This window comes from Nerophis ophidion, linkage group LG23, assembly GCF_033978795.1.
Source record: "Nerophis ophidion isolate RoL-2023_Sa linkage group LG23, RoL_Noph_v1.0, whole genome shotgun sequence".
NCBI classification, from domain to species: Eukaryota; Metazoa; Chordata; class Actinopteri; order Syngnathiformes; family Syngnathidae; genus Nerophis; species Nerophis ophidion.
In genome coordinates this window covers 9,416,706-9,431,705 of record NC_084633.1, presented here as the reverse complement: position 1 = coordinate 9,431,705, position 15,000 = coordinate 9,416,706, and the positions used below count along the sequence as shown (strand labels likewise).

The 15,000-nt window shown below is 39.0% G+C and overlaps 1 long non-coding RNA gene across 3 annotated transcripts in view; it reads left to right on the top strand.

The window, feature by feature from the left end:
• The window catches only part of LOC133541480 (uncharacterized), a 136,950-nt gene that overhangs the window by 104,519 nt on the left and 17,431 nt on the right, over nucleotides 1-15,000 (top strand). For all 3 annotated transcript variants that reach the window (XR_009803891.1, XR_009803893.1, XR_009803892.1), the window contains exon 4: nucleotides 10,631-10,756. This is a non-coding gene — a long non-coding RNA (uncharacterized LOC133541480). The remainder of the gene's footprint in view (nucleotides 1-10,630; nucleotides 10,757-15,000) is intronic.

The window sequence follows — 15,000 nt, the reverse complement described above, 5'->3', positions numbered from 1 at the left end:
TTTAAAATTCCAAATTCAACCGAAAAAAATGAAGAGAAAAACTAGCTCATTCGAATCTTTTTGAAAAAATTAAAAAGATAATTTATGGAACATTTTAGTAATTTTTCCTGATTAAGGTTAATTTTACAATTTTGATAACATGTTTTAAATAGGTTAAAATCCAATCTGCACTTTGTTATAATATATAACAAATTGGACCAAGCTATATTTCTAACAAAGACAAGTCATTATTTCTTCTAGATTTTCCAGAATTTTTTTTTTTCAAATAAATTCAAAAGACTTTGAAATAGGATTTAAATTTAATTCTACAGATTTTCTACATTTGCCAGAATATATATTTTTTTAACTTTAATCATAAGTTTGAAGAAATATTTCACAAATATCATTCGTCGAAAAAACAGAAACTAAAATGGAGAATTAAATTAAAATGTATTTATTATTCTTTACAATAAAAAAAAAATATTTGAACATTGATTTAAATTGTCAGGAAAGAAGAGGCAGGAATTTAAAAGGTAAAAAAGGTATATGTGTTTAAAAATCCTAGATTAATTTTTAAGGTTGTATTTTTTCTCTAAAAATTGTCTTTTTGAAAGTTATAGGAAGCAAAGTAAAAAAAATAAATGAATTTATTCAAACCAGTCTTTAATATATTTTCTTGGATTTTCAAATTCTATTTGAGTTTTGTCTCTCTTAGAATTAAAAATGTCAAGCGAAGCAAGACCAGCTTGCTAGTGAATAAATAAAATGTAAAAAATAGAGACAGCTCACTGGTAAGTGCTACTATTTGAGCTATTTTTAGAACAGGCCAGCGGGCGACTCATCTGGTCCTTACGGGCTACCTGGTGCCCGCGGGCACCGCGTTGGTGACCCGTGGTTTAATGGATATAAAGTCAACTTCTTTTTCCACTCTACTGGTACTTTAAGGGCGAATTGCACCTTTGGGGATTTTTTTTTTTGTAATTTACAATCCTTATGTGAGATAAGAATGTATACTTTGTTTTGTTTTTTTAAAGCATTATAAAACGTAAATCAAAATCAGTTTACAATGGAGCCATGACGTCATTGTGTCTATTGCTTCTGTTTCACCATATAACCTAATAAAAAAATATCTAAAAAGTGCCAACAATACTCCATTTACATTTTACAACCTGAACATTGACCAAATATGAGTGATATTGTTTTTATAAGCGCTAACGTTTTGGGGCGCATTTGTTTGAGAGAGGTAACTAGCTTGTGCTGTATTGACATCATGAGCTGGTGAGCTGCTTTTTCTCCTATGACCTGGTGAAAGTTCATTTTAGATTATAAATCATACATCTCACCTGGGCAATAGGAGGATGTGGACATAAACCGAGAAGTTAGTAAACTTTGACAGCCGACTTATACCTGGTAATGGCGAAAAAAAGACCCAAAAAGACGCTTGGTTTTGACTTTTTTCTCAAAGATTAAATGGGTTATACTTGTATTGCAGTTTTCTACCTTAAGGGTACTCAAAGCGTTTTGACACTATTTCCACATTCACCCATTATGAGTGTTGTCAGTTTGCATCCCAGTGACAACAGACATAGTACAGTAAGTGATGTTTTATTAGTTGTCTCTCAAAGTCTGCAGTGAGTAATCACCAGCAATGTGTGAGTTCATTTATTATTTGTGTAAGACCACAGTTATCAATTATAGTCTGGAGCGCCACTTACGGATGTTCTGGCGAGTTATTTGTATGGATATTAAAATCCCACATTATAATTATATTATCTGCGTGTATCACTAGATCAGCGACAAACTCTGAAAATTCACAGATAAAGTCCGAATAGGGCCCAGGGGGGCAATAGATAATAGCCAGATAGAGAGGTAGCGGTTTATATTTATTACCTAGGTTAGGGCTAAGGATAAGGTTTTTATTGGATATTAGTGCGCCCCTTTTATGGCGACGAGCAATATGTGCATTTGTATAATGATGCCTCATTAAGAGGGAAAAAATGATCTGCTTTTAGCCAAGTTTTGCAGACACCGATGACGTTAACATTCTTGTGATTCCCAAAGCCCAAAAAAAGTCTGCGGGCTATAGAGCTTTTTCATTTCGGGCTCCAGTACTCCTGTTCGAGATGCCACCTCAGTAGAAGCATTTAAGTCTCACCTTAAAACTCATTTGTATACTCTAGCCTTTAAATAGACTCCCTTTTTAGACCAGTTGATCTGCCGTTTCTTTTCTTTTTCTCCTATGTCCCACTCTCCCTTGTGGAGGGGGTCCGATCCGGTGGCCATGTACTGCTTGCCTGTGTATCGGCTGGGGACATCTCTGTGCTGCTGATCCGCCTCCGCTTGGGATGGTTTCCTGCTGGCTCCGCTGTGAACGGGACTCTCGCTGCTGTGTTGGATCCGCTTTGGACTGGACTCTCGCGACTGTGTTGGATCCATTATGGATTGAACTTTCACAGTATCATGTTAGACCCGCTCGACATCCATTGCTTTCCTCCTCTCTAAGGTTCTCATAGTCATCATTGTCACCGACGTCCCACTGGGTCATCATTGTCACCGATGTCCCACTGGGTGTGAGTTTTCCTTGCCCTTATGTGGGCCTACCGAGGATGTCATAGTGGTTTGTGCAGCCCTTTGAGACACTAGTGATTTAGGGATATATAAGTAAACATTGATTGATTGATTGATTGATATTTGTGCCCCAGGTGTGCACCAGTACAGTATTAGCCGTGGATATCGTTTTGGCTTGTGCAGCCCTTTGAGATGCTCGTGATTTAGGGCTATATAAATAAATAATGATTGATTGATTGATTGATTGATTGATTTTCTCTGATGACCTCATTAACTAATAACATTTTGGAAGACAATGATCTGATGATTAAAAAGCGGGCTGTTTTGAGCCACTTTTGTTGATGGCATCTGTGGGACTGATATTAATAATGTTACCTTGTTACAAAACGTTTAAATTATTTCAATCACATCCAGGAATTGATATGGTGGGGATCTTGAGATTATTGGCTTGGTGCCATGATAGATTGAACGCGTCATAATTTGTCACCTCAGTAGAATGCATGTTCACCTCCGGCAAAGTCATTACAGAAAAAACATTATGTGAGTTCTGTATTATTCTAAGAGAAGTGCTATATGGGCAGGAATTTTCCAACCTTGCGCTGGTTAGCTCTGGCTAATAGACACTGTAATTGCCTGTGTCCGAATTTCCGCTAGTGTAGTTAGTCAAGTTTGACTCAAATAGTGTGTGTGTGTGTGTGTGTGTGTGTATATATTTTATTTATTTATTTTTTTGTATATATATATAAAAAGAGATGGCACCTTCCCGGTTAGGGCGAAGGCTGTCCCTCTTTAGCAAGACCGTTATGCCCCAGAAAGAGGGCCAACTATCAATAAGCGTCAGTCCTTGTTCGTTACAAAAACCAGCGAGCCACTTGTTAAGCGAGACTTCATGAAACCTTCCTTGCAACAATTTTCTGCTTTGTACCGTAGAGAAGGAGAGTGAAATTGCTACATTTTGGCAAATGCTAGAAGATTTAGGCCCACCAAAAACAAAAAAGGGGGGCCACCTGGGGCTGTGGAGGGGGGAGTGGGCGTGGCTTCCACCTACCTCTAAAATAGGGGGGGTTGATTCATGACCCCTGGAAGTAGGCATGGCCTGAACCGGAAACAGGAAGTATACATCATATCCAGCGCCATTATAATTGTGTAGTTTTTTAAGCTGTCCACCATCTTGGTTGTAGTCCTTAATGATTTATGACTCCTACAAGCTGACAAGGGTATTACAGTTTGTAGTTTTGGCGCATAGTAGCCATTTTGGGTGGAGTCCAACAATTTGTCTTTCAAAATTATGGATGTTGTACATCCTTTCACTATACAAACATACATACTGTACATATACATTCACTGTACAAACATACATGTACACATACTGTACATATACAAGTACATATACATACATACACACACTCATGCATGTAACCTCGTGTCATCAAACATAAATTAACGTTGTTACCCTAGGGTAAACTGGGTAACACATGGCACACTGACAAAACTTAACCTATTGTTACTATAACAATCTACAAGGTTAATATAGCTGGCTTTTCTTTCTTCCCCTCCATTTATCTTTTTTTTTTCTGTATCTCTAGTTATTACATGCATGTATTGTTGCATTTAAGCAACTGTATTGTTGATAATAGCGGTAAATTATTATTAGTCATTATCAATAGTGCTATTTATATTGGTATTTGCAATGCTCCATTTGTAGTGTAATAATGCTCATTGTCATTTCTGTATTTATTTATTTTACTAACTGCCTCTTTGCTATCTCTTTTACCATCATATTTGTACATACCGTATTTGCTAATGTTGCTCTATTGTCGTTGATGTTATTGTTGTGTTTACTGTTGTTTTCGTCTCTCTGTCTAATCCCCCTCTTGTACCCACAATTTCCCCCGTTGGTCTTCTTTTTCTGTCTTTCTATCCCCTCCTGCTCCGGCTCGGTTGCACCAAATAATAATATAAATACCGTATTTCCTTGAATTGCCGCAGGGCATATAGTATGCACCTGCCTTCAAATACTGCTGGGTGAAACTCTCTTCCCAAAATAATTAGCGCATGCTTAGTATTACCGCCTGGTCAAACTAGTGACGTCACGAGTGACACTTCCCCTGTCATCATTTTCAAAATGGAGGAAGCTGATTTCATTACCGGTAATTTGAAATGGCATAAAGGGAAGAAGATCAAGAGCTCTTCAGTAAAATTTAAAGTCCAAGCTTACATCACGCTCAAATTTTTACTGCATACCTTTGGTAAGTGCCGGAGTGAGAAGAGGTTTTAAAATAATTAGCGCATGCTTACTTTTACCACATGCCTTTGGTAAGCGCAAGAGTGAGAAGAGGTTTTAAATTAATTGGCGCCCCGGCGGCTAATTTAATCTATTTGACTTTTAATCAAGTCAAATACAAATAAGGTAACAAGAGAAGTATCCCACACTTCTCTTTTTTAAAGTAAATATGTTCAGCCGATACGGACATCTACATCAACTATAGGATTTGCCTGAGAAGCTAGACAGGACAAAAATAAATAACTAAATAAATAATAATAATAATAATATGGATGTTAGTGTTTCTCCTAGGAAACTGTCCAAATGCATGATGAAGCACTATTCATGATTACATGTACTAATGACGGTTACCATAGTGGTAACAAATGATGGTTTCTATGGATTAGTGTTGGTTATTTTCCCCTAACTGGGAATGCCTTTAACAATGTCACATATGATATACCACCGAAGCAGCATCATATGCGACCTGGTGACTGTGATGCTGTCAGTCCAGACTATGGTACGTCAACAGGCAGGCCTCACCTTTACAACATTTAACATTCTCAGTTTCATTTCGGGCTCCAGTACTCTGGAATGCCCTCCCGGTAAAAGTTCGAGATGCCACCACAGTAGAAGCATTTAAGTCTCACCTTAAAACTCATTTGTATACTCTAGCCTTTAAATAGACTCCCTTTTTAGACCAGTTGATCTGCCGTTTCTTTTCTTTTTCTCCTATGTCCCACTCTCCCTTGTGGAGGGGGTCCGGTCCAATCCGGTGGCCATGTGCTGCTTGCCTGTGTATCGGCTGGGGACATCTGCGCTGCTGATCCGCCTCCGCTTGGGATGGTTTCCTGCTGGCTCCGCTGTGAACGGGACTCTTGCTGCTGTGGTGGATCCGCTTTGGACTGGACTCTCGCGACTGTGTTGGATCCATTATGGATTGAACTTTCACAGTATCATGTTAGACCCGCTCGACATCCTCCTCTCCAAGGTTCTCATAGTCATCATTGTCACCGACGTCCCACTGGGTGTGAGTTTTCCTTGCCCTTATGCGGGCCTACCGAGGATGTCGTAGTGGTTTGTGCAGCCCTTTGAGACACTAGTGATTTAGGGCTATATAAGTAAACATTGATTGATTGATTGATATTATTATAATGCCCCTGACTGGACCTCAGTTGCTCTAACTTCGACCCTGAGGAAGGTTCTAAACTTGCTACTGTGCACACTGAGTGGAGTTCTGGAAGTTGTCTCACACACACACGCACACAACTGTGCTGTGTGTTGTCCTTCCTCTGGAGCGGTCCACGCAGTCAACTTGGGACCACATCTGGTCTCCAGCCGCACCAGGATCGCACACAGCGGCCCCATGAATCCCACAAGCATGTCAAGGACAAACAAAACGGAACCTGAGGGTCCCGAAATTCCATGTTTTTCCTGCCTGCCTTTGTTTTTGTGGTGTATCATCTGGAGGGAAGAGGACGGGAACCATCGGAAGCTGCGTGAATTTGCACCCTGCAGTTACAGGCGACCTTTACAGATGTTTAGAACAACTTTTTTTTTTGTCGTCTTTTCCAGATATTAGCTTTGATGCATAATAATTAGGGGTGGGCAAATTAATGCGTTAATTACGGGTTAACTCATCAATCTATTAACGCCGACAATTATTTTATCGCGCATTTGCGTATGTTGTTTACATGCTTTTATTTTGTTAACGCCTTTTCTTATAAAGATGGTGGCGCCCGGACGGACTTCGGCGTGGAGGGGCTCTTGGTAAAGATGGAACATTTGGGAAAAATACCAGACAATTCTGCAAAGTTCATGGCTGGCTTACAGCGTGGTCACTCCGGGATCACTTACGACCGCCAGACAATTCTGAATGTGGATAGATCGGGCCGTTTTGGACTGAATGACGCGTGCTTGCTAGACCGGCTAGCTAGCATGGGAATACTTTGCCGGCTACATCCAGCGGCTTGTGAAGCAGCGGAGTATTTGTGTTGTCTGTCTATTTATGAATAATGCAGACGAGGAGTGTTGGCTGAGTTCTTAACGTTTGCTTTCAGAGCGTGCATATCACAACATACAAGATGCCGTCATGGCGACACACAACCTTTACCGGGCTACCGCGCATGCTCGTCACTCCTGCTGCATGCTGGGTAGGGGAGTTCTTTTATACCCTGGCTCATAACATCACAACATAACATCAAAGCACCAAGCAAACAATCGGAAAATTCCCATCATATCAATTCCTAGATATGGTCGTAATTATTTTAAGTGTACTACGCAGAATAAACACAACATTATTAATATTGCTACTACGGATAATTTGATCAAAAATTCCCTAAAACAGCCCACTACCTATAATATAGTTTTTTTTAAACATAAGATCCCTGATAAAAAAAAAATGTTCCTGCTGTTACCTCAGAAATTGCCTGTTCGGATGTTATGATTGTGGCTCAGAGATTTGTATGTAAATTATATGTATTTTCCATAACTAACAGGATAGCTTAAATACCCTGGCAGTGGAAATAAGCTTAAATGTATGTATTTACATTTTTTGAGTTGATTTTCATAAAATATGCTATTTAACTGCTACTGTTTAACAAGGACTGATTTAAATTGTGTTTGCACAACAAATGTTTGGGCCCTTTTGTTCATGTGGGAGAATATTCCAATAAAGGTGCATTACACACTACTTTTGAATTCATTATTGGGCTTTGCGTATACAATGCAGTTAATCGCGATTAATCAGAGAAAAAGTGCGATTGACTTCGATTACATTTTTTAATCGTTGCCCAGCCCTAATAATAATATAACTTTTTTCACCACAAACACTTAGCTCTCCAAGTATCACCATAGTAACCAACATTAAAAATCAGTAGCGTAGTAAGCCTGAATATCCATTAAAAACTAGGCAGAGGTTTTATATAACAAGTGTATTCAACTTGTTGGCCACACATAGTTGAACAGTAACATTCTGTTTGAATATACAAAAGTTGGCACGTTGTGTAATTCGTAAATAAAAACAAAATACAATGATTTGCAAATCAATTTCCACTTATATTTAATTGAATAGACTGCACAGACAAGATATTTAGTGTTCGAACTGAGAAACTTTATTTTTTTTGGCAAATAATCATTAACTTAGAATTTAATGGCAGCAACACATTACAAAAAAGTTGGCACAAGGGCAATTTTACCACTGTGTTACATGGCCTTTCCTTTTAACAACACTCAGTAGACATTTGGGAACTGTAGAGACCAATTTTTGAAACATTTCAGGTGGAATTCTTTCCCATTCTTGCTTGATGTACAGCTTAAGTTGTTCAACAGTCCGGGGTCTCCGTTGTGGTATTTTAGGCTTCATAATGCACCACACATTTTCAATGGGAGCCAGGTCTGGACTACAGACAGGCCAGTATACTACCTGCACTCTTTTACTATGAAGCCAAGCTGTTGTACAACATGGCTTGGCATTGTCTTGCTGAAATAAGCAGGGGCGTCCATGATTACGATGCTTGGATGGCAACATATGTTGCTCCAAGACCTGTATGTACCTTTCAGCCTTAACAGTGCCTTCACAGATGTGTAAGTTACCCATGCCACTAATACACCCCCATACCATCACAGATGCTGGCTTTTGAACTTTGCGCCTATAACAATCCGGATGGTTTGTTACACGACGTCCACGGTTTCCAAAAACAATTTGAAATGTGGACTCGTCGGACCACAGGACACTTTTCCACTTTGCGTCAATCCATCTTAGATGAGCTCGGGCCCAGCGAAGCTGGCGGTGTTTCTGGGTGTTGTTGATAAATGGCTTTTGCTTTGCATTGTATAGTTTTAAATTGCACTTACAGATGTAGCGATGAACTTTAGTTACTGACAGTGGTTTTCTGAAGTGTTCCTGAGCTTTACACACTGTCGGTTTTTAATGCAGTACCACCCGAGGGTTCGACGGTCAGGGGCATTCACGGTTTGCTTTTCAGCCTTGCCACGTACGTGCAGTAGTTTCTCCAGATTCTCTGAACCTTTTGATGATATTATGGCCAGTAGATGGTGAAATCCCTAAATTCCTTGCAATAGGTTGTTGAGAAATGTTGTTCTTAAACTGTTCAACAATTTGCTCACGCAATTGTTCACAAAGTGGTGAACTCGCTTCATCCTTGTTTTTGAATGACTGACCATTTCATGGATGGTGCTTTTATACCCAATCATGGCACCCACCTATTCTTAATTAACCTGTTCACCTGTGGGATTTTCCAAATAAGTGTTTGATGAGCATTCTTCAACTTTCTCAGTCTTTTTTGCCACTTGTGCCGGCTTTTTAGAAACATGTTGCAGGCATCAAATTCCAAATGAGCTAATACTAGCAAAAAATAACAAAGTATACCAGTTCGAACTTTAAGTATCTTGTCTTTGCAGTCTATTCAATTGAATATTGGGTTTAAAGGATTAGCATATCATCGCATTCTGTTTTTATTTACAATTTGCACAGCATGATAATTTCACTGGTTTTGGATTTTGTAGATCTTCACATAAAAACAATGACTTGTGTGTTGTTTGGGAACAGTTGATAATAGTTCTCGAGAGCAGTTTTGATTTGGACTTACCAGGTAAACAACTAAAATGAATGTTTTGTGTATTGTTTCATCCAAATGCATACATTTGTTAAAACGTGGCCAAGTAGATGCATTGTGGGTTTCCTGGATCTCGTTATTTATATTCATATGTCCGTGTATTTATTTTTTCTTCATACTGTTACCCATATCAGTTTCAAAGGGTGACAAAAACATGCAATTATGTGATAACAATAATATTTTCACATGCCTTATCCACACTGTTTCCGTCGGGAAATGGACTCCAGTCCTGTAGATGGCGTCCCCCCCAAGAGTGGCCATGAAAAGGGGTTAGTTAGTTATCTACCCGTTACTCCAAAAATAATTGATATTATAAGAAATAACAGTCAAACTATTAATTTGGTCTCACGATAAGGAAAATGTATTGATCCTAAATGGTTTAGCCGTTGCTAAAATGGAAAGTAATCTCATTTCTGACAGATGGAATGATGTGTTCCAGTGGAATATAAACTACCTGTGTCACACATTCTAAGGATCAGCCTCAATCCCTCTAAACACAACCAGCCAAATCCCCCCGAGCCCCAGTTCTCCAGTCTGGGACAGACGTGAGAATCCTCGCTTCGTTGCCGGCGAGAACAAGCAGATCTGTGGGTGTCAGCTCCGCCCCCCTCTCCAATGTTTTAATTAAAGAAAATAATCAGGATTTACATCACAATGCCAGGCGGGGGGGGCCGTAACATTAGTGGCTGGTTGGTCAGGCCAAACTCAATGAAAATGCAACATCACCTCAGCCCTCCTTCACAGGTTCTCAGATTAGCCACTGGAGGAGAGACCTTGAGTTGGTTTAACTCTTTTGTGTTTTAAGCATCAGCGCCCCTCGTCCCCAATCGGCCAGGACCGCTTCCTCTTAAGGGGGGTTAAGTGGCCGGGAAGAGATGTGAGGCTTTTTTTTTTTTTTACTATTTCTTCCCCAAAAAATAAAAATAAAGTTAAGCACCAGTCATTTAGTGTGGCTCCAAAGCAGGAAAACTACAATACTCTCACTGTTTACCATGCTTTGTTTTTTTCCTGGTTGACAAGCCTGCAGTCACCTGTTGCTAGGCAGAATTAATACAGCACAATCATTTAAAAGGAATGTAAATCCTTTTAAAACTACTAATTGTGTGAATACGCCAATGCATTCACACATATTGTTTTCCACACCAAAATGCATCTATTTATTCAACTTCTTGTTCTTCTTCAGATTTTGGCACGCTCTATCCTCCGCATTTTTCATCCGAGTCCAACAGTTCTTGTTACGTGTACAGGAGGAAGGTGACGGCAGGTTTATTTATATATATTCACAATATATATATAAATAATAAATGAGGTAAGAAACTAACCCAAATATTTGTGATGTGTGACTATGTGTGGTGATTAGCTGTTGAGTGTTACAGGTAGTGTTGAGCAAGAGGGGCAAGGCAGGGTCGAAGGTCCGTGAGACAGGCAGGAAATTGGGGGAAATAGCGAGGCGTCGGAGTCCGTGTCAAGGCGGGAGGTCGAGATCCCAAGAGGCAGCCAGGGAAGCAGAGGGAATACGGGGAGCCGAGACACACAGCTCGTGACGCGGGAACGGAGGAAATGCTGCCGGAGGAGGGGAAAACACAGAGATGAAGTCGGCTTACTATACAAAACAAGTAGCTACGTTCTGGCCCGGAATGCAGGTCTGCACTGGCTTAAGAAGCCCAGGAAGGTCAACAGCGACAGGTGTGCCAAGTTTTGATTGATTGCAGCAGTGCACCGGCAAAGCTTCTGAAGGAGTGGCGCTTAGAGGTGCGTTCTTGGAGATGAATGCGCGTTGGAATGCGCCCAGGCCGTGGCAATTCCAACTTCAAACTGTTAAACCTATTCTGGAATTGCGGGCTTTCCCTTGACAAAATCCCCCAAATTCCCCGATTACCCAGAGTTCCATGTTTTCCGGGACATTTTTCCCATTCAAAATGAATTGCCCATTTTTCAAACTTCCACCATTTTCACATTTTTCAAACCATTTCTCCTTCAGCATATTGCACCATCTTGGAAATTCAAGCTACCTTTTTTCCCAAGTTCAAGAAAATTCCAGGATTTTCCAGACATCCTGGTTTTCCAAAGCGCTATTTCCACACTTTTTTCGGGCAACTACTTCTTCCACGTTTTTCATCCGATTCAAACTGTTCCAACGTCGAACTGTTCAGCCCATCCTGGAATCGCGGGCTTCTCCTTTGACAAATTTCCCAGAAAACCAGGTTTTCCAGGACATTTTTCCCATTCAAAATGAATTGCCCATTTTTCAAACTTCGACCAATTCCATATGTTCGAAACCATTCTTCTTTCAATATATTCCAACATCTTGGAAATTCAAACTACCTTTTTTTCCCAATTTCAAGAAAATTCCAGGATATTCCAGAATTCCTGGTTTTCCAAAGCCCTATTTTCACTCTTTTTTTGGGCGACTACTTCTTCCACATTTAATCCGATTCAAACTGTTCCAACTTCAAACTGTTCAGCCTTTCCTGGAATTGCGGGCTTCTCTTTTAACAAATTCCAAAAATTCTCAGATTTCCCAGAATTCCAGGTTTTCCGGGACATTTTTCCCATTCAAAAAGAATTGCCCATTTTTCAAACTTCCACCATTTTCACATTTTTCAAACCATTCCTCCTTCAGCATATTGCACCATCTTGGAAATTTAAGCTACCTTTTTTCCCAAGTTCAAGAAAATTCCAGGATTTTCCAGACATCCTGGTTTTCCAAAGCGCTATTTCCACACTTTTTTCGGGCAACTACTTCTTCCACATTTTTCATCCGATTCAAACTGTTCCAACGTCAAACTGTTCAGCCTATCCTGGAATCGCGGGCTTCTCCTTTGACAAATGGCCAAATTTCCCAGAAATCCAGGTTTTCCAGGACATTTTTCCCATTCAAAATGAATTGCCCATTTTTCAAACTTCGACCAATTCCATATGTTCGAAACCATTCTTCTTTCAATATATTCCAACATCTTGGAAATTCAAACTACCTTTTTTTCCCAATTTCAAGAAAATTCCAGAATTCCTGGTTTTCCAAAGCCCTACTTTCACTCTTTTTTTGGGCGACTACTTCTTCCACATTTAATCCGATTCAAACTGTTCCAACTTCAAACTGTTCAGCCTTTCCTGGAATTGCGGGCTTCTCCTTTAACAAATTCCCCAAATTCTCAGATTTCCCAGAATTCCAGGTTTTCCGGGACATTTCTCCGATTCAAAAAGAATTGCCCATTTTTCAAACTTCCACCATTTTCACATTTTTCAAACCATTCCTCCTTCAGCATATTGCACCATCTTGGAAATTTAAGCTACCTTTTTTCCCAAGTTCAAGAAAATTCCAGGATTTTCCAGACATCCTGGTTTTCCAAAGCGCTATTTCCACACTTTTTTCGGGCAACTACTTCTTCCACATTTTTCATCCGATTCAAACTGTTCCAACGTCAAACTGTTCAGCCTATCCTGGAATCGCGGGCTTCTCCTTTGACAAATGGCTAAATTTCCCAGAAATCCAGGTTTTCCAGGACATTTTTCCCATTCAAAATGAATTGCCCATTTTTCAAACTTCGACCAATTCCATATGTTTGAAACCATTCTCCCTTCAATATATTCCAACATCTTGGAAATTCAAACTACCTTTTTTCCCGATTTCAAGAAAATTCCAGGATATTCCAGAATTCCTGGTTTTCCTAAGCCCTATTTCCACTCTTTTTTTGGGCGACTACTTCTTCCACATTTAATCCGATTCAAACTGTTCCAACTTCAAACTGTTCAGCCTTTCCTGGAATTGCGGGGTTCTCCTTTAATAAATTCCAAAAATTCTCAGATTTCCCAGAATTCCAGGTTTATGGGATATTTTTCCTATTCAAAATGAATTGCCCATTTTTCAAACTTCTGCCAATTCCACATGGTTCAAACCATTCTTCCTTCAACGTAGTCCATCAACTTGGAAATCCATACTACCTTTTTTCCAAAGTTCAAGAAAATTCCAGGATATTCAAGAATTCCTGGTTTTCCAAAGCCCTTTTTTTCTTCACATTTTTTGGGGGCGATTACTTCTTTCATATTTTTCATCCGATTCAAACCGTTCCAACTTCAAACTGTTCAGCCTATTCTGGAATTGCGAGCTTTCCTTTGACAAAATTCCCAAAATTCCCAGAGTACCTACCCAGAGTTCCATGTTTTCCGGGACATTTTTCCCATTCAAAATAAATTGCCCATTTTTCAAACTTCCCCCAATTCCACATTTTTCAAACCATTCTTCCTTCAACATATTCCACCATCTTGGAAATTCAAACTACCTTTTTCCCCAAGTTCAAGAAAATTCCAGGATTTTCAAGAATTCCTGGTTTTCCAAAGCCCCTTTTCCACATTTTTTGGGGGCGACTACGTCTTCCATATTTTTCATCCGATTCAAACCGTTCCAACTTCAAACTGTTCAGTCTATTCTGGAATCACGGGCTTTCCTTTGACAAAATCCCCAAAATTCCCAGATGTGTGGTGGTCATCTGTTTTGCACTTCATGTATCTGTTTATAATGGTGCATCATTTGTATGTCCATTCACATACAAAAATAATACATGTCAAGTAACACAAAAATATAAAAACTGCAACTTTGTCAAATACTAAGTCTATAAGATAAAAACAAATTTTTTTCCAGTGAAAGGGTACTGCTAGTTAATGTCTGTTATGCACTTTATGCATCAGTCTTTCATGTAACTGTATGTGCATTCATATACAAAAATAATACATGTCAAGTAACACAAAAATATTAAAACTGTGAACTTTCTCAAATATGTTGCGTCCATTCACGTAACATAAAGAAACACAAAAATATGTTTAAAAAAATGTGCACTTCGTCAAATAGTGGTCTGTTCACGTCTGTTTTTCACTTCATGTATCGGTCTATAATAGTGCGTCATGTAACTGTATGTCCATTTACATACAATCAACATACAACTACACAAAAAATATAGAAATTGTGTACAAATAAGAGTCTGTAAAATTAAATGTTTTTTTTCCAAAGAATGGGTACTACTAAAGTCCATTTTTCACTTGATGCATCCGTCTATAATACTGCGTCATTCATCTGTATGTCCATTCACATACAAACAGACTATGTAAAGTAACACACAAATTGAGAAATTGTCAAATACTAAGAGTCTATACGTTGAAAACATTTTTTGTTTTACATTGAATAGGTACTACTAGATTACATCTATTTTTCAGTTCATGCAACTGTCCATGTTGTTCCCCAAATTCCCAAAAGTCCTATCATGCACCTGTCATTTATTTGTATGTCCATTCACATACAAACATAAAAAAAACCACACAAGAATATACAAATTGTGTACTTTGTCAAATAGTAAAAATCTATAATGAATTCCAATGAATTGGTACTACTAAACATTATTTTTCCAACAGTGGAACTGTTTTTCATTTCATGTATCCGTATGTCCATTCACATACAAACATAACATACAGCAACACAAAAAAATATAGAAATTATGTACAAATAAGAGTCTATAAGACAAAATGTTTTTTCAATTGTTAGGTACTTCTAGATTATGGCCA